Consider the following 19,654-nt stretch of genomic DNA (forward strand, 5'->3'; position numbering starts at 1 on the left):
AATTTTGATTTTCTGTATCTTTCATGAATTATTAACCTAGGACTTTTTAATTCCAAGATTTTATAAGGATTTTAATTTACATTTGTTATTAATTTTTTATTGTGAAATACACATAATATAAAATTTACATCTTAATCGTTTTTGAGTGTACAGTTCAATGGTGTTAAATACATTCACATCATTTCGCGACCATCACCACCATTTCCAAACTCTTTTCATCTTGTAAAATTGACATGCTATGCCCATTAAACAACAACTTCTCATTCTTCTCTTCCCTCAGCCTCTGGCAACCGCCATTCTACTTTTGGTCTCTGCGATGTTGATTAATATAAGTTGAATCATACAGTATCTGTCTTTTTGTGACTGGCTTATTTCACTTAACATAATGTCTTCGAGTTTCATCCATGTTGAACCATGTATCATAATTTCCTTCCTTTTTAAGGTTGAATAATATTTCATTGTACATATATACCATATTTTGCTTATCCATTCATTTGTTGGTGGACACTTGAGTTGCTTCCATGTTTTAGCTATTGTCTCATTTGCAAATTTTTGACCCACTCAGCCTCCCTGAGAAAGAGATTGGGCTTTATTTATGTCTGAAACATTGAAATATCAGAAAATGAAACTGTGACTAAGTTAGAAGGCTGAATCCCGAATCTCGGAAGTACCAAGGACACCCTCTACACCACCTCCAGATATCACAAAAATTGGTGGCCTGAATGATGAATGTTCATAGAATCCTGAGACATGCATGGCCATTTTTTCCTGAATGAATTTGAAATTAATTTCTCTGAAAAGATTAACGACTCACATTTAATTAAATCCTATATTTTAAGTTTTGAATAATAGTGTTTAAGAAATACTTCGTGATTTTATTTTGTTGTTTCAAATTAGCTTTTTAAAGACAAAAGATTCGAGGCTCCAATTAGCTGCTGCCAAAATTATTTTAAGTAACTTAATTGACTACTTGCCGTAAGCTACATACGGTCATGGTGCTTAAACAATTCAGTTCTTTGTAAAAGTGGGTGTGAGCATTATACCCTCCTATCAAACAATACTAGATCAATCTGTTACCAAAAACTCATTGAGAATCTATCCAGTTAAGCTCTGTCCTGACACTTGATTTGCCCACAGCTCGTGCTAGCCTCTCTTACACATAGCAGGCACTCAAGAAATATTTGCTTGTGACCGGTAGAGGACACAAAACCAAGACTCAGCTACCAGCGAAGAGTTAATATTGGAAAGACAAACTTATGGGAGATATAGAAGGCAACAAATGATCTATAATCAAATGGATGATTCAGGCCATGAGTTCAGAGAGGGGAGAGAGTAAGTGTGTTGTGGATGCAAAGACCTGGAAGTCTTCCTGGAAAAGGAGCAAATTGATCAAAGCTTGGCTTTGAAAAAAGGAGAGAGGAGAAAGGGAAGGGAAGAGAGGAAAGTGAGGAAAGTAAAAAGTGATAAGGAAGGTTGAAGAAACAACATGACTTTTGGTGCCTAGTACATATTCTCTGTGCTGTTAGCTATTTTTTTTTTTTATGTGCCTGTGACTTGAATCTCCAGCTGAGGGGAGAAACTGTTCATGACAACAATGAAGATGATGATGATGATGATGACAGTAACTCTTACTGGGCTCTTACTATGACCCAGGGACCCAGCCGAGCACTTTACATGTGTTATCTCATCCAATTTTCACAATTATATGAGGAAACACATAAAATAGTTTTAAAGAATTTAGTAACCTGTTCTGATCATATAATTAGAAAAATACAAAGCAGAAACCTGAATCCAAACCATCAGATCCCAGTGGCCTTGGAATCTCACATGTAGAGTGGTTCTTTGCATTTTTTAAAAGCTCTTAACATGGGGTCTTATATAAAAGAAGCGCCTGGCGCTTTTTCGTCTGTTGATTTCTGAGTCACTGAAGCAAAGGGTATTGGATGGAAAGCAACGCAAAGGGAAAGAAAAGGCAAGATGAGGGGTCCCAGATTCTGGAGGGCTCTGAAGACAAAGCTGAGAGGTTTAGGAAACAAGGAGCCTCAAACATTTTGAAGCTGAAGTTGGACGAAAGGCTGCCTTTTGGGCCCAGCTTTGCCATTCAATCACCCACTCTAGAGATCACTCTTTACCTCTCTATAGAGGGAAAAGAGCAAGAAATCTACTCTGCACTAATAATAATAGCTTCTTTTAGTGAGGTGGCCCTTCCAGGCTTCTGAAGCATTTCACTGCAGTGTGCAGGCTCTTCCCCAACTTCTAACAATCTCTGTTTTTCCAGAGCCAATTTCTTGAAGAGGAAGAAATTCTCCTATCTTTCTCTTATGAACTACTGTAATCACCCTCAGTGTTTACCTAAGTTTTTTTTTTTCCAAAGAATTTATAAGTTTGTGTCCATCATTGGAGTCACTTATTTATTTATTCAACAAATATTTACTGAGGGCCTACGATGTGTCAGATATCATGCTCAATACTAGAAACACAAAACGAAACCAGAGAGATATAGTCTCTGCTCCTGGAGAGTTTCTAATCTAGCTGGGAATACAAGCATTAACCAAGGAATTGAAGAGTGACGAGTAGTCTAGAAGGAGAACTGCAAGGGCACTGAGGGTGGGGCCAAGGAAGTTGGGGGTAACTGGCTTCCCGAAGGACATGCCACTTAAACCAAAACATGGAGGAGAAGTATGAGGTATCAAGGCTAAAGGGGTAAGTGTGTGTGTGTGTGTGTGTGTGTAAAAGAGAGAGAGTGAGCACTGTTTGGAGGCATGGACACTAAAAGATGTAGGCAGGGAAAAGGATGAGAGTGTTTCAAGCTAGGGGAAGTCTGGGCAAAGGCCTGGGCATGACGTAGAGCCTAGTGTTTTGAAGGAACTAAGGAAAGTTCAATGTTGTGGCCGTGTAGAGAGCAAAGAAGAGAGTGGTTTGAAGGCAGCTGAACAGGTTGGTGGCTTTGGCACCTACAGGCCTTATAAACCACATAGAAGGGTTGGAACTTAATTCTTAGGTAACAGGAAGATACGGAAGGACTTTAGGCTGGGGTGACATGATCAAATTTGCATTTTTGAGCATCATCAGCTATTGAATGAAGAACGGGCTGGAGAAAGGTGTGAATAGAGGCACAGAGACCAGACAGGAGGCTGTTGTAGTCTTTCAGGGGAGAGGTGTTGGGGGTAGGGGGGACAGGAAGAAATGGTTAGAGTCCAGGAAAGGTCAGCATCGACAGGAAGTGATGACAGATCCATAAGAGAGGGCGCCCTGCTGTCTCCCAGGCTTCTGACTCCAGCAGTTGGGTTTTCGCACTTTGCACATTTCACTGCTTACATTATCTCCTCGCCTTCCTGTGGCATGTCAGAGAGATGCATTCAGAAATGTGGAGCAGGAGATGGGTTATTGGACTACAAATTCACACTTGCTGTAATATTAACCATCTACATAGTTTCCTCTGGCGATTCCTAAAATTTTTCTTATTCAAGAATTTATTGTCCAAGAAATGAGAATATTCTGTACTTTCCTTTCAAAGGACCTTCCATAAAGCGGAGACTTACTGAAAGCAAACGTCATACATTCCTGGTGTCTTTCCACCCATTGAGATCAAAGTCCTCTGTAGTCATTGGCTTGGGTTATAATGGCCATTCGGAGTTTAGGTAAAAATTAATGAAGCACACAGTTTGGTTCGATGCAAGGAAGGACTTTTCAAAGAGGAAATGAACTGCCTCAGGGGCAAGTGTTTATTCACTTCTAAGACTCAGCTCAAATATCACTTCGTAAGATGCCAGCCCCGAGTCCTCCAGACAGAGGTCATCATTCCAGCTTCGCTGCTCCAGGGCACTGTGTTCTCCACCAGAACATCCACCTCCTCATTAGATTTCGTTACAAAGGACTGTCAACTCCTAGTCTTATCCATTACTGTGAGCTGGTATATAGAAGGCAATCAAATGTTGAGTGGATGAGTGAATGAATGAATGATGTTAGAGGTTCTTAGAGGTTGACCGATAACATGGCTGTTATGTAAAGAAATTCAAGTAACAGCTTAGAGGTTGGATTATAAAATTTTTATAATAGTCGGCACCCTTTTTAGCCATGATCAACCTCTATTTTCTCCTTGGTTCTTCCATTTCAATGGTGGGGCTCCAGTAGAGGGATTAACATCATTGGCAGATGGAGAAAATATTCACCACAATGGATTGCTGAGACTCAAACAGAAAAACTCCATAAGGCACCAAATAAAAATTTGGCCGGCTACTTTTGAAACTGAAATTATTTTCAAACTTTGCAGGTTTTAAGTACTCTTGGGCCATATTTTAGTCTTCAAAAAATGCAATATGCTTATTGATGTCAACAACACTGAACGCTTAGCATGTGCAAAGAATTATACTGGGATTTACAAGTGCCAATTTTAAAATTATATCCAAGGCAAAGAGCTATTTGACCAAATAAGTGAGGATTCTAAATGTACCTAGACATTTAAGGATGTAACAATTTTAACAAAACAGAGGAGTGCATGACTTCCATGGAATTCATCACTTTTGCTTTTGCCTGTAATAGGATAAAGCAAAGAATCACTAAATTTAATAAAATAGCCACAGGATTAGATTAGAATACTAGGCTAAAGACCACTGTAATTTAACATAGTAAACAATAAATACAGTATGATTTTCAAAATAAAGTATAAAAATTACAACAGAACAAAGTTGGAAATAATTGAATGCATTTCAAAAAAGGCAATATGACTTAGCAAAGAGCACAGCTTTGAAATCAAACACAGCTGGGTCTGAGTCCTGACTCTGTCCCTCATTGATGAGACCGAAGACAACTTACTTCTCTTTCCTGAGGCTCAATTTCCTCATCAGTAAAATGGGGACACAATGACCTTTTCATAGGATTGCTATGAAGGATAAAACGGTGCTGAGAATTGGGCTCAGTGAGTATTTGGTACCAGTAAGTGCTCAATAAATGCTATCCATTGTGAAAAAAAATCCATAGCAAGGTTGACTTCATTAAAACAAGTATCAGACAAATATTCGTGTGTAAAAAATAGTAACATCTATCCTGTCATTTGTGTTCCTATTTTATTTGTATTAGGCAATGTATGTTGTTGACAACTAAGTGAGTTTGTTTCATTGTTCATTTGTGTCACTTACATATTCATTTCATCCACACACAGAAGCATAGACCCACACTCTTACTGTTACACAGAGGACAGTGGAGTTCCCTCTTAGCTCTTTGTACTGGAAATCGCACTCATCTAAACGTTAGGTCTAAAACACCCAGCTCTTGCTCTCCTCTTCTGCCCTTCTGTTTTGCACCCCAAAAGAAACCAGCTTGCATTGTTATTCACTGTAAACCTTGGCAAGAAGTTCAGAATTTTCGTAGAGGAAAACATGTTCATTTTTTTTCATAGTTTGAATTTTATGGAAGACAGCCCAAATATTTAATACAATGGCTTCAGCTATTTTTCTGATAGAGCTTACATTCCCAAGTGTGAGCTAATCCATACTTTCCCATGGTCCTTAGACAGAAATAGAATGGACAAATCAACATCTAATTTGACCCATTTATTATAACTACTCCTTTCATGAAAACTTATGACAATGCTAAATATAACAATGCTAAAGTTATTCAAAAGGAAAAACACAGTGAACCTGAGGTATAGTTCCATCTATTCCCTTTTCATAATTGGTACTAGTAAGAATTAGTTAGTTTGTATTTGGGGGCAGAGCTAAAGAGATTAATGAATACACTTGGGTAATAATGAAATGGGAATTTTTTTTTTTAGTTACCCCAAGGCCTTTGCTCTGGGTAAGGGAAAAATAAGTTACTGACTGTCTTCATTCTCTCTCAAAGGTTGATGGACTGGCCAAGAACTCTGCCTAAGAATATGAACTGGAGCAAATTAAAGGGGAAAATAAAATCGCAAAGCTTCTGTTAATGTTTTGCCTTGCTACAGGTATAGAATGTTTTGCACAGAAAACACTTCAATAGGCTTTCTTTAATAATTAAAGGTTTGGAAGGAGATGGCTCAAATTATATTAGATAATAAAGTTCAAAGCCGAAACCACCATACTGGGAGGTGTTCCTCAGCCGTAGATGGGAAAGAAACTTTGGAGAGGTGATTTCTCTGATCTAGGAAGACAGGGAGCGGGGACTGGCAACACGGCAGCCTGTTAAGCAGATCTTGAGGAGGAAAATGGTCAGTGAGACACTTCTAGTGACGGAGATGGCAAAGAGTCTTTGAAGAAAAAGTGATGACCACTACTTAATTTTAAGTAATTTCTTGTCATCCTCTCTACTACAATCAGTCTTCTGTGAGTGAATTCATCATGCAGCAGCTTTGAGTATGTGGTGCTTTGGAGAATAAAGGAGAAGAGGTAGCGACCATACACGATGTTAAGTAGGAGGAGAGAGGACAGCAACAGGAGGCAAGATGAGAATTTAATAAGGTAGAAATCCGGAGTGGAAATCTAGTGCATTGTAGTTATAGTTACACAGGATGCTCAATAAATATTTGTTGAATGAGCACAGGCATGAATGAATGGACCTCTGGAAATATTGGGACAGGAATGCAGTATTAGGGGTGTGTTGAGTCATTTTACTTGGATATTAATGAAAAGAATGTTCTCAGAAGCTCGTAAGTGTTGAGAACAGCCAGGCTACAAATGGTTAAGACATAGATATTGAGAAATGATCAATATGAAGCTGAGGATGCTTAAAGTTTGAAGATGAGGATGAGAAGTTGAGGATTTCAATTCTAGAGAGATGTGTTTTGTATTTCTGCATCTTGCTTCTGGGAGGAAGATATGGGAAATCTTTCTTAGATGTTTCTTTAAAACTCTCGATTCTATTTGAAGTGAGGAGTCCAGCTCCATTAGTGAGAACAAATATTCAGTGACATTTCATTTGTCTCTAACAAAAGATGTCTTGGGAGGAAAAAAAAGGTATCATGTGATGTCTAGGATGGAATAGATAGGAGCTAGAAAATCTTATAGCCTTGGATGGGCATCTGGTTTAAAATCATAAGAGTATTTTACTTAACCATCCAAGGGGACAGAATATGGAAAAAACAGTTGATTTGTCAGTCCAACTTCTTGATGATGATAGAAAACGAAGCTGACATTTTTGTTCTCTATCCTAGAGCTGTTCTCTATCCAACCTCAGGCCAATGGCTTAAGAGAATAATGGCATCATGCCCCCTTGATGAAATGAACATAATTTTCCCAAACTAGCAAACATTTTGTTCTCCACTAAAATTCTCTCAGTAAAATAAAATAAAATAAAATAAAATAAAATAAACTAAAACAAACTCAGTAAAATAAAATAAAATAAAATAAAATAAAATAAAATAAAATAAAATAAAATAAAATGGAAAGTGAAATGAATTAATGGCTGACAGTAGTTATCAAATTCCTAGATTTGAGCAAAACAATGGCCTATTTTTACATGTCAGAACTGTTTGCATTTTAGAATAGCTCCCTTTCAGATGGAGTCCATCTGAAACAGGAGCTCAGAGAGAAGAAAATAAGACTTCTCTTAGCTCTGCGGTTCTCAGTGAGATGCAATTTTGTCTGCCAGGGGACATTTGGCAATGTCAGGAGACATTTTTGGTTGTCACAACTTCAAGTGGTGGTATGTTACCTAGCATCTAGTGAGTAGAGGCCAGGGATGCTGCTAAGCATCCTACAAGGCACAGGGCAAACCCCACACAAAAAATTATCCATCCCCAAGGCTGAGAAACTGTCTCAGCATTAAAGGTTTGACGTGCTTCCAAGCACTCTTCATTAACAATACGCTCTTACTGAAGCTTGCTGTGTGCCCAGTGCATCCTATGTACCATGAGTTCAGAGTTCTGCTCCTGAGGCCTCATGGTTCAAAGGGGAGACAGGTAAAAATGGGGCGAAATACAACAAAGAAAGTGTGTTCATAAAGCTATATATGACGTCTTTTGGCAACATAGGAGGAAGACTAATTGACAGAAGTAGTTAAGTGTTTCCAGGGACTGAACTGTTGCCCTTTGTTGATATTCATCCAACAATATGTATGAAGCAGCCAAGATGTGCCAAGTTTTGTGTTCTCTGGAGATAATATTGTCCTGTGAGTCCTTCATTGATGATTTTAATGGTGGACGAAGTCACACTTTTGAAAACTCATTTGATTGAATACTCTTCTTCTATGTAGATAGATGTAAGGTGGTTTTCCCTGTGCACAAGTCATGATATTTCAGGTTGATTTTCTGATCTTTTGGAGACGGCCCAGGGTGGGGGCAGAAAATGGGGGGATGTTATTATGTCGGGCTTGAGGTTCTCCTATCCTTACCTCTGCCCGTCTTCGACAAAGCAGTTCTGTTTCTTACCTTTGTACATAAAACAAAGTACATTAAAGGATCCCTTTTTTAAAGTTTAAATATCATTGGTTTAAGAAATTCACACTGCCACAGTGGAAACCAAGAAATACCATTGACATGAGTTTTTAAAGAGCAACATGGTAGGATGGGAGGAATATTACACAGATAGACAGGAAGTTCAGCTTCTAGTTCAGCTCTGTTCTTTGCAAGCTGAGTGATCTTGACTAAGGAGCTTCATCTCCCCAGGCTTCGGTTTCTTCATCTGCAAAAGGCAATGATTATTCGAAATTATCTCTGAGGTAGCTCTCAACTATAAGAGACCATTGTATAACTATATGATAATATTGATGAAATAAACAGGCAGAGGAAGTGTTTGCATTGCACATATGACAAGGGTAAAAAAAAAAAAAAATCCTTAACCTAAAAGGTTAGTTGGGGATGTCATGGGCATCCTATTCTATGAAAATGGAAACTTAAAATTTGAATCCATGTAGTAAGTTGGTATACAAAGAGTAAAGTTTCCTAGTGTTCCAAGTTCAAAATCTGAGAAACATCCTTGGATCTTTCTTTGGTCTCACTGAACATGGAAATGAGAAAGAATTTATTGCTCTCAAGGTTACATGTAAATATGAAATAGCATTGGAAGATATTCGTGAGAGAAGTCTCCATTTCACATACAAAATATACAGCTCAGTGGTTTCACCAGGTATCTAGCAAAATGCCAGATGCTCAACACAACTGGCCGCTTTCTGATGGTGATCTGGCTCACCCAGGAGAAGCCGCGGAGGAGCAAGAACCCAACAACTGGAAAGGGGAACCTCTGTCCCTCTTTCCTTTACCTTAAGAGGGCGCATAACCTTCTGAAGTCGCACAACTTTGCTTGCTGCTGCACTGACCCCGGCTCATCGGATGAGCGTGTTTCTGATAACAATATTACTCCTCTCATTCTCCTATCCATTCAACCAAGATTCCTTGAACACCTGCCCGGGCCATCGAGGTTAAGTGCTCTTTTGTCCCTAAAGATGATGGTGGTTTTTCAGCGATGACCACCGGCCCTTCCTGCGATCTGCCTTGTCCAGAAGAATTCCATTTTCTGAAGCCACAAGTTACTGAACCTTAGCATTGCAATTTTCCTAGCATTTCCTTTTTTTGTGTTTTATAACTCCATGAAGTCACATCTCCCCGGGCTATTGGAACAGTTCAGCTGAGCCCGAAACCTACTGAGAAAGAAGAAATTGCAGAAAGGGGTCTGGGGGGGCGGTGCAGGGAGTTAATGGCGAAAACGATTAGCATGGCACCACCCCCACAGATCCAACGGGTTCTGCCATTTCCTTACAAGCTTGGTTAGCGAGGCGTGCCTCCCCGGGGAGGAGCTAGAACGTCCAGTTTCTCTAAAGGACCCGCCAGGCCAAACTTCCTGGAGAAAAACCCACTATCCATAAAACACACTATGAGTAACACCAAAGAGCACAGTGACCCTTAGCTTTCTTCTTCTGAACAAATTGTTTAAAGACCAAGATGTGTTGGGGAGATACCCGGCACCGGAGAATTAGCAGCAGGTGCTATTTATAGAGCCACTGAGCTCTGCAGTGTTCCCTCCGCCCAGGGAACGCCATTAATCTTCTCTAGCAAAGGAAAAAAGAAGTAATAAACTTAATAATGATTTAGAGTAAAGGAGGGAGAGAAAGCGCTGAGGCTAATACTAAGGTGGATCTAAGCCAAGAGATTAGTTTCTCCCTGCAGAAAACACACACACACGCACACACACACACACACACACACACACACACACACGCACACACGCACACTCAAAAATGCAGTCAGGCCTCCTTCCCTCCAACCTCCGTAACTCACCATTGCTGTTCAGCCTCTCAAAAGAAGCAGTTAAATGGCTTTTATTTTTTCCTGAGGCTGACAGACATATGTCTCCAAATCGCACGCTACTACACAGCATACTCTCTAGATAGGCTGCACTTAAAACAGAAAAGCTAAGGCATTCCAGGGTTATTAAACCTCACCGTACTGTTTCTTGCTGTGCCCAATAAATAGAATGCAAGTGACTTAATTCCTAGTCGATTACCTTTATCAACAAAAAATGCCAAGACATGTATAAAAATATTTGTATTTCAGCACTGTTCAACTCACATTGCAGTGTGAAGACCTAGTGGCTCACAAGAAGCTTGAGAAAAAGGGTTTTACTTTTGAACATAAAAGGGATTGGGCCAGGTATACGAGCCTTCCAACTCCCAGGCATGGAAGGATCTTTTGCATTAAGAAATTCTCACTTTTTCATAAAGGTCTCATGGACTGCAAACAAAAATTATGAGGAGTGGGATACAGAAAAAGATCTTTTTTTTTTTCCCCCAGAAAAGATGCATAAAAATAAATAGGCTTTCAAAGGAGATGACTGTCCTCATTTGAGTTTTTAAAGTTCTCCGAGAGTGCCAGTTAGCGGGAAGTATTTTCATTGCAAACAATTCTGCCTTTTTAAATGTTAAGTATCCTTTATTCCTGGACACCAACCAGAGACAATAGAAAGAAAGAGAGACCTGGGCATCCAGGCAGAAAACAGGCCTTGTAACACAGCCAAAATGAATTTAGAATTCTCGTGCAATACAATGTGAAGGCAGGAGTGTTGAGTGGAAATGTGTAATGAGCTCCAAGTGGCTGCCTTTCAGATCTCAAGAGCTGAAAGTGACTTGACGCTGGGGACCCTTGCTTCCCCTGCTCAAGCATTCAAGTGACTGCTGGCACCCGAGAATAACAATGAGAGAGGCACAAAGACCACCGCTTCAGCGTGGTGCTCATGGATGATGGAGATGGGCCAAACGTGCAGGGGCGATGGAACCCAGAAGCACTTTGTATGGAACAATCGTTAAAATTTGATATAGCCTAAATGTAGGGGGAAAAAAACCACGAATTGATGGTCGTTAAGTTCACGTCGCTTTGGGGAAGCTCACTGAATGTAACGCAAGAATGCTAGGTAGATACTTTACATTAACATCACATAAGAAGGAGAATAGTATATTCCAAGACTCTGTTAAATAAAATGTCTATTATTAGACATGAGATTATCAGTATGTTGAATAAATTGTTAATTACATGCAAAATATCATCTCACAATTTATTTATGTGTAGAATGCCTATTATCTCAATTACTGTTTATTATGACAACCCTGCAAAGTAGATATGGCAGGTCTTATTATCTGCATTCTGCAAATGGGAAACTGTAGCGTAATTGATTGCACCGTGTGAAAAGGATGGTAATAGAACCCATGCTAGAACCTAGGTCTACCTAATTTCTGTTTTATTGATCATTATGCTGTAGCAGATTTAACATGGAACAGAGAATCTCTAAATGACTTTAAAAGTCTCTAAATGCAGTTATGGTGTCATTGGGTCAACTGGTTGGAACATCATGCTAACTGATCAAAGACAATAACAACTGGAGGCCGAACGGTAAAAAGCAACAACTAATCGTGCTTCATTTCATGGCCAGAAACCACATCCTTAACTTTATTCAGTTACTTCGTGGACATACACCTGTGATCAAAAGTATTTGACATAAGGCGAGAGGGCAGATAGACCAGCAGAAATTTCTTATCATAAATAAGAGAAAGAAAAAGAAATCAAAATAATTTTGAATTACTTATAAGTCAAAGATGAATTTTCATAATAAAAGATATTACATTATCATAAGGTTGCAAGAGTATAACTAATTTTGAATTTTTCTGCCCATATGGGAAACAGAGTACCACATCAATAGCATAGTCACCGCCGCCTGCTACCACCCAGACGTGTACTGTTAACACATTCTCCAAACTACAGCTATCCTGGTGCTTTGCAGTATCACAACCCAAAGGCTGGAGTTCAGATAAGGCAGAATTACTTTTGTTACCATTCAGGGCCGCTTAGAACTTTTGCCTTATGAGTTTCAACAATTACAAGGACCCATGACCCAATTCCACTGATGACGTTATAGTGAGGTTCCATCAATATCTAGTCCCCAGTGTCATTGGCATTCCGTTAGATCTTTTGGGTTTTTTTTGATAGTTACTTTATTTTCTGTGTAATGACCAATGCCTCTAATTTGTGTTTTCCCCTTTTGAAATGTCCTTTAAAAAAAACTTGCTTACTAAATAGGAACGTTTCAGAAACCAGTTAATGAAAGAGAGAGAAGCATCCCCATTTTTACCTCTTCAAATGTAGGATAATGTGTTTTTCTGAACACATTTTTAAAAAGACTATTCAAAAACCCTACCCAACTTCCGTCATGCGAGCTTCGTTTTGTTGCGTTTTGTTTTGTTGGTGCTTTCATCATGAACACAGTTCAGAGCAACATGCATTTTTACCTGCTCGGGTTCATACGATAAAAGACTCAATCAGAGAGAGAGAGGAAGAGTGGAGATGGCTGAAACTGTGACAAACTCTGGATGTGAGAATTGGATGGAATTACAGAATATCCTTCTTCTTGAAGAAAACCCCAATGATGGGTTGAAATTGCAACATAATGTATGGAAGTCCGAGAGCTCATTTTTAAAGTGTTCTGTCTCTTCTTGGATCACAGAACTAGTTAGAAACGGTGAGCAGATTAGTCTCTATAGTCTTTAGTCCTAAATTAGATACTTGACTACTACTGGATACTATATCAAAAAGATTTTGTGATAATATTGAATGAATAAAGCCCTACATCGAAGTTTTCTCATTTATTTTTCAGATGTTCCACCAATGATGACAGGGCAAAGAAGTAGCTCCGATGATTTGTTTTTTCGTAGTCATTTCTTAGATATTGGGGGCGGGGGTCGATCACTAGGCTGTGCTTGAATTTGTTACTATTTAAAAGACAGTCAGAATCACACTAAGAGGAATTCAACCTAAAGGGAAAAAGACTAAGAATCTGAGTTTCATGTTGAAAGAATGGCTGAAATCAATGACATTTAATTCTCTTTGTTTACTCTCAGATTTTGCCATTTTTATACACACACATCTATGCATGTATATATGTATATATACATGCATAGATGTATATATATACACATGTATATATGTATATATGTATATATATACATGTGTGTATATATATATACACATATATATAAAAATAAACACTCGTTTTAGGTGAAAATAAGCAAAAACAGCAAAATTATACATGACCATCCAACACTGTAGTTAAAACTTGTTCCACAGGAAGATGTTTCTTTCAGAAGATCAATGAATAATACTATAAATCAAATTCCTACGCTAACCATAGTCTGTTTTTCTTAAAACAGGGGAAAGTTCATGGCCTAGATGGCTTTCAAATACTCATCTGTAGGTTGTCATCGACAGTTTGACAATACAAAGAAAAGACATCCCTTACAGCATGTGTAGCCACCTACAACATACCCTACTAGGCTGTTAGTCCATCCACACCAACCTGCGAAAGTTAAGTTCACATCAAGGAAGCAACGCGGTTACTGAGAGGTAAGAAACAGCTCACTTGGCAAGGAAGTGGCTCAGGTCACTTCGCCTTGCTTTCCTATCCCCTAGTACCAACCAGAAGAACGAGAATGATGGCATCGGGCCTGGCGACAGCAGCATTCTTTACCATTGTCCCTGAGCAGGTGGGTGAGTGCCTACTTGGATGGCTGGTTAATCAGTAATTTAAGTAGATCAAAATCACAAAATTAAGACAGAGTTCAATCATCTCTCTTCAGAGGAGGAATGTCCTAATCGCCACAGTGCCCGACACAGGGTGTGAAGAGAGTGTGAAAGGCAAAGAGGCCCCTACTCCACTCACCTGGTGGAAGCGATGTAGCAAGTTCTTTTACTCCACAGCCTGACAGGCTCCCTACCCCAATCCTCCAAAAACACTGAAGTTTACCAAGTTTCTTTCTTGCTGCCAATAAGGCTGCCATGCCAGCAGACTGCTAAGATTTACTTTCCTGAGAATTTTCAAGGCAGACATATCAAAACGTACACACTCAGATTTATAATTTGACAACGGTCTCGGGTCACGCTTGGCACTCAGCAAGGCCGCTTCATGGAAGCAGCACCGTCCTGCGAACGGTACCCAGCTGGGTGAAAGTGAAGAGTGACAATATTCAGACAGTCTCCCATCAAGTCTGTCTGAGGTTTCATGGCAGCCACACTGCATAGTCATCGAGACAGCTCTGACACCTGATCCTGGAGCAGAGGGCACATCCGAGCTCCTTAGCTTCAGTGTGTCATTGTCACCCATTTGGTGGCCGCGGCTCTGGCAGAGGTCTCTCTGTCTCACACTCTGGAAGCTGCATCCTCGGGCCAGAATGCAGTGAAACAATTTAGGCAACTGCTTGGTTCTCAGGCAGCTTCAAGAGCCCGGGAGCTGGGTTTGGAAACTCCCCCGGCGGATCTTTGGCCGGTGAAGATGCTTTCACAACTCTAGCAGAGACGTTAGCGCAACAATTCTGAACCTGACTTGATGAATCATGTCGCATAGTTCCTAGGGCTTTCTCCACGCTGCTCTGAACGGTATCGAGTCCCTCTTCTGCACCACTTAAATACCTTTGGTTTTCTCGGTGATGTCGCATGAAGTACGTGTTTAAAAATGTTTGCGTCTCACGACTCCATTCTACTGGGCTATCACAAAGATGCTTATTTGCTCCTGTCCCTTTGCAGGTGTTTTAAGTGAGAAACCAGAGCTGATCTTAAAAGTTAACTACGGAAAGCCTATGAGGAATTACCAGATAACCCTCTGCCAGTAAAGAGCATCGGATTTGTTTTTCTTATCTTTAAGAGGTCATTTACTCCAATTGTTTTTCTTAGGCAAGGTTATATCATAATTTCATAATTTCCAGGGAATGTAGAAAACTCCAAGGACATTCCATGAAACGTCATTATTACTGCCTCCCAATGATGAAACTGAGGACCTTTTTCGCTAAAGGGAGCACAGCCTGTCATGGCAGAGCTGGAGGAAGGTCATGTGAAAATCTAGCTGGCCACGCATTAAAAGCCAGTTAATGTGAGTCCCTCTTCACCGTGGTGAGACCAGAGCCCAGTACCCCCTTAACGGGGCCCCCCAAGGGAAGGTTTGATTGAATGATAAGAATTTCAGTACAATCATAGAAAAGCCAGAGTCATACAAGGCAGTCTTTTCCACAGAAACATTGCCCTGTGCTGGATATTTTATTTTAGCTGCTGTTTTTTTTTTCATCTTTACTACTTTTTTGTTTCATTTGCTTTCAGTGTCTTTTAGAATTAAATGACTTTTGTCGTTAGACAGTGGGAGATGGTTAAAAAACAAGTCAGGAATTAATTAAGGAAATCCAAAAGTTCCAGTCCTCTAAATTAGAAAATATATATGTATGTGTGTGTATGTATATATGAACTAACAAGTCAGTGACGGGGTTGTCACTGACTTGTCTATTGAAAAAAATCTTCATAGTTTATTGACAATTGAAACATAAGCACAAATGAATACACTTAGCACTGCATCTGGCAACATTTGGGTGCATTTGGGGTATGGGATCTTTGTAAGCCCACACGGTGCGTGTAGCTGACAGTGATGTAGAGAGCGCAGTTCTAGCCCTCTGCAGAGAACTCCAGCTACTCTGGCTGATGTCCCCTGACTCCCAATTTTATACCACACTCCCTCAAACCTATCCAACAAAGTCTGTTAGATGTTGTTTGTAAATGTGCATAAAACAATGTATCATTTAAGCAAACCCAGCAATAATATATAGTACTATACACTATTACATAGAAGGTATAATAATGTGAAAATGATCGCCACGTTGCTAAAGAGAAACATAACAAAACTTACGCCGGGTTAAAAGCCGCACTTAAAGGCGCAGTGCGGAGAGCCTACGTTCCACATTAACTTGGGGTTTCGCAGATATCTCCGCGATCGTTGGCCTTTAAGGGCGTTGGGTTATTTTGGCTACAAGAGCCCTGCAGAACTAAAGTGGCGATTCGCCGGAAGGGACGGGTAAGAGTTTTCGGGTCAGAAGAGTTTTGTTAAAAATGGAAAACTCCTGGAGATACAGTAGTTGGATATTTTAAAATTATCTAATAATTAGCTTATACAGTGCTTCAAGTGGAAGCAGGAAGCTCTTCAATGACCAAATATACTGCCTGAATTTCTTAGTGGGGGGTGGGAGGGGGTGGGAAAGGAAGAAAAGAGAATTCTCATTTTTATGTCTCCTGTCAATTGACAAATCAGTGGCATATGCTAGATGATAGATTTCTTTTTGAGATGTCGTTGCTCAGGTATCATTGCTTATGTCTTTAAAACAATACACATCAGTGAAAACATAGGTCACCACCATAGCTAGTTAAAGAGGATTCTAGGGACATCTTTTCAAGCGACCTTACTTCAAATATTCACCTTTTATTGACATCTGAGCATTTTCTCAGCAGAGAGTACTTCCTTGAATTGAAAGGCTGTAGCTATTTTTTTGACGGAATAATTGATTTTTCATTCTGATAAGACTTTGCGTATCATACTGAGTTTCACAACCCATATACATCAATACAAAATGATTTTTAAAGAGCTCAGATAGGAGTCATTTGTGGGCCACATATGTGTATAAATACACGTAATAGACCTTTTCATTCCTAAGACGAAAAAATAATAAGGATTAAGCATATCATGAGAAAGTTAGCTTAGTTATTTGATGAAGAGTTTTTCTATTTTATATCATGCAATGTTCTTTTCATGCTGAAAATACCAGTATCTGTCAGCCCCTTGGGAAGAGCGCGGACCAGGACATGGATTTCCCATTTGATTTTTTTAAAATTGAGAATAATAATTGAGTTATTCTTTCTTTCTTTCTTTTTCTTTTTTAAATTAAAGAAGGACCTCGCTATCAAAACGGTCTCCTGCACATCGTTTAGAGCCAGGTAGCAGGAACGCTGCTTGAGATGGAAAGAGGCCGCACAATACGCTGATTAAGGAACTTCGCCTTAAACTGAAAAATATCATAAAGTGTGATTCATCACATCTGCATCAAGTTATGAAAAACGGGAGGCTTGTTAACCTGCTGTTTGGGAACCAGGACACTTTTATCAGTTCATATAATTGCTCACCCCTTATTCACTGCTCAACACTGGAGAGTTCTTTACCTCCTAAGATCCCACTAATTGCTGACAGATTTGATTTCTCCCTGACAGCAGGAGTCCTGTTTCTGGCCTTTACATCAAGTAATTGCTTTATTTTTCTCCCTCTGCTCTAAAAAACGGAATTCCCTTCTCCCCTGCTTGAACCCCTTTAATGGCTTCTTTCTCTGTTATTAAATCCTTGCCATTTAAATCACATTTAGCGATGTTTTGAATAACTGATTCCAATTACCAAAGCTCTTACCAAGAAGCAGCTGAAAACGCAAGTCATTACTTGCCCACAGACAAGCAGCTCTACCTTGCAGCCCAGTCTCTGGTGAATTGTATTGTGTTTCTCCCCAGTACGGGGCAATTTATACGCACAGGAGGCTGATGTTCAGCAAATAGACAGCCGCTGGGGCGCTCCTGCACTATCATTTGTGCATAATAGATATTAGACTTTATATTTATTTTATAAATAGCCCAATTCCTCAAAGAAATCATTCTCTTCTTCCCATCGTGGCCAGGGGAGGCCACTTGGAACAACAGTAGAGATGAGCAGCTGACCGCCCCATGACCCACCGTGAGGTTGCTCTTCAAAGGTCTAATATAACCCATGGCGGCCCAAACAGAACAGCGCAACGGCCGCCATGCCTGCCAAGTACAGTGCTCGGCAGCGTCAGATTTTGCTTTGACAGTCCACAGCTTGTTTTCCCTTGACATTGTGGCGTTAAAAAAAAAGCTCTGCCATCTTGTCTTTCCCCCTCTCCCCATGCTGTCGGATGTTGCTGTTCTTTTTGTGTTTTTGTTTACTTGGCAAAGGGATGCGTCTGATTGATTTTGTGACATGACCATATTTCCTTTATCATCTCATCATTTCAGGCTTTGGGTAGATCCTCTTTCTCAATCACATGGGATGTAAGATGACCAGAAATTTTACTCCATTCGTTCTGGTAAATCTAATCTGACACACTGTTTTGGTCTCACTAATATTGTTTATTTTCTTGCTACATTTGTACTAATGAAAAATGATTTTGTTGTGCATAGTATCTCATGCAGGAAAGCCTCTGTTACACGAAGCAATTTAGCAGACGTGGCATAATTTATACATCTTCAGCCTTCTTACTTTAAACACTGAATCACCCATTAATTGTCTAAACACATGTATAACGTGTTGGGTTTAAGTGGTTCACCAAGTAATCGTGACATGGCCTGACCACCAGAGCTATTGGGCATATCTGACTTAATGAACTGACACATGTGAAGACAGACTCATACTTCTAATTTTATTAATTAACTGCATGTCTCCGCTGTGACTGAGGCTAAGGAAAGTTATCAGTAATCTTAAACTTAAGGTTGTTAGAAAAATTGAAAGTTCTCTCAATTTTATATGTTACATCTAAATGTGAAAAGAGATTTTGTGCGTGAGGCTATGTTCCAGAGGCTTACTAAATATCACCACTATAAAAATAAATGATTCTTGTGACAATTAATCAATTCTACTCTATATTGTACTACACTTTTCTCTACTTTGGTGAGGCTCCAATAAGGCTATAATAAATTCCATACAAGGTAGTGGAATTTATTCCACTTTTCTTCCTAAATTCATGGGCATGGACATTTGATTTTCATCTTTTTTTTAAAATTAAGTTTATGGGGTAACATTGGTTAATACAATTATATAATTTTCAGGTGTACGTTATAATTTGACATCTGTATGTTCTATTGTGTTTACCACTGATTTTCATCTTTTCATTAAAGTAGGTAATTTCAGAACAGACTTTTCAAAGACACTATTCTATTTTTTGACCCTCTTTAAAACAGTGAAAAAGAAACACAAGTAAGTAAAAGAATTTAAACAAGGTGTCAGAATGACAGAGCATTTCAATAACAGAGCGGGCTTCACAGTGCCCACAAAATACCTAAGCATGCAAGGCACAGAAAGAGAGGTAAGTGGCAAATTCACCTGGGATTTTGTCTTTCCCATTTTTAAACATTGCCTCTTAAATTATTTATGTTTGGTATTTGTGAAAAGTGCTACCATGGATGGCCCAGAAACTCCAGTCTTCAATTTGTGTGTGGAGAAGGACACCAGGGTGGTGGCACTGCCCGTCCTGGAGACTCTATTATTAATGTTCTTCAAACCAGGGCCATTACCTCATTCCCCTCGTCCAGCGTCAGAACCAGGGTGGTGCTTATTCATCTATAGAGACAAAAGCCTTGTTATGATTCTGGGACTGAGTACGCATCAGTAGAAATGGT

This window comes from Pteropus alecto, unplaced genomic scaffold (assembly GCF_000325575.1).
Source record: "Pteropus alecto unplaced genomic scaffold, ASM32557v1 scaffold177, whole genome shotgun sequence".
Classification (NCBI taxonomy): Eukaryota; Metazoa; Chordata; class Mammalia; order Chiroptera; family Pteropodidae; genus Pteropus; species Pteropus alecto.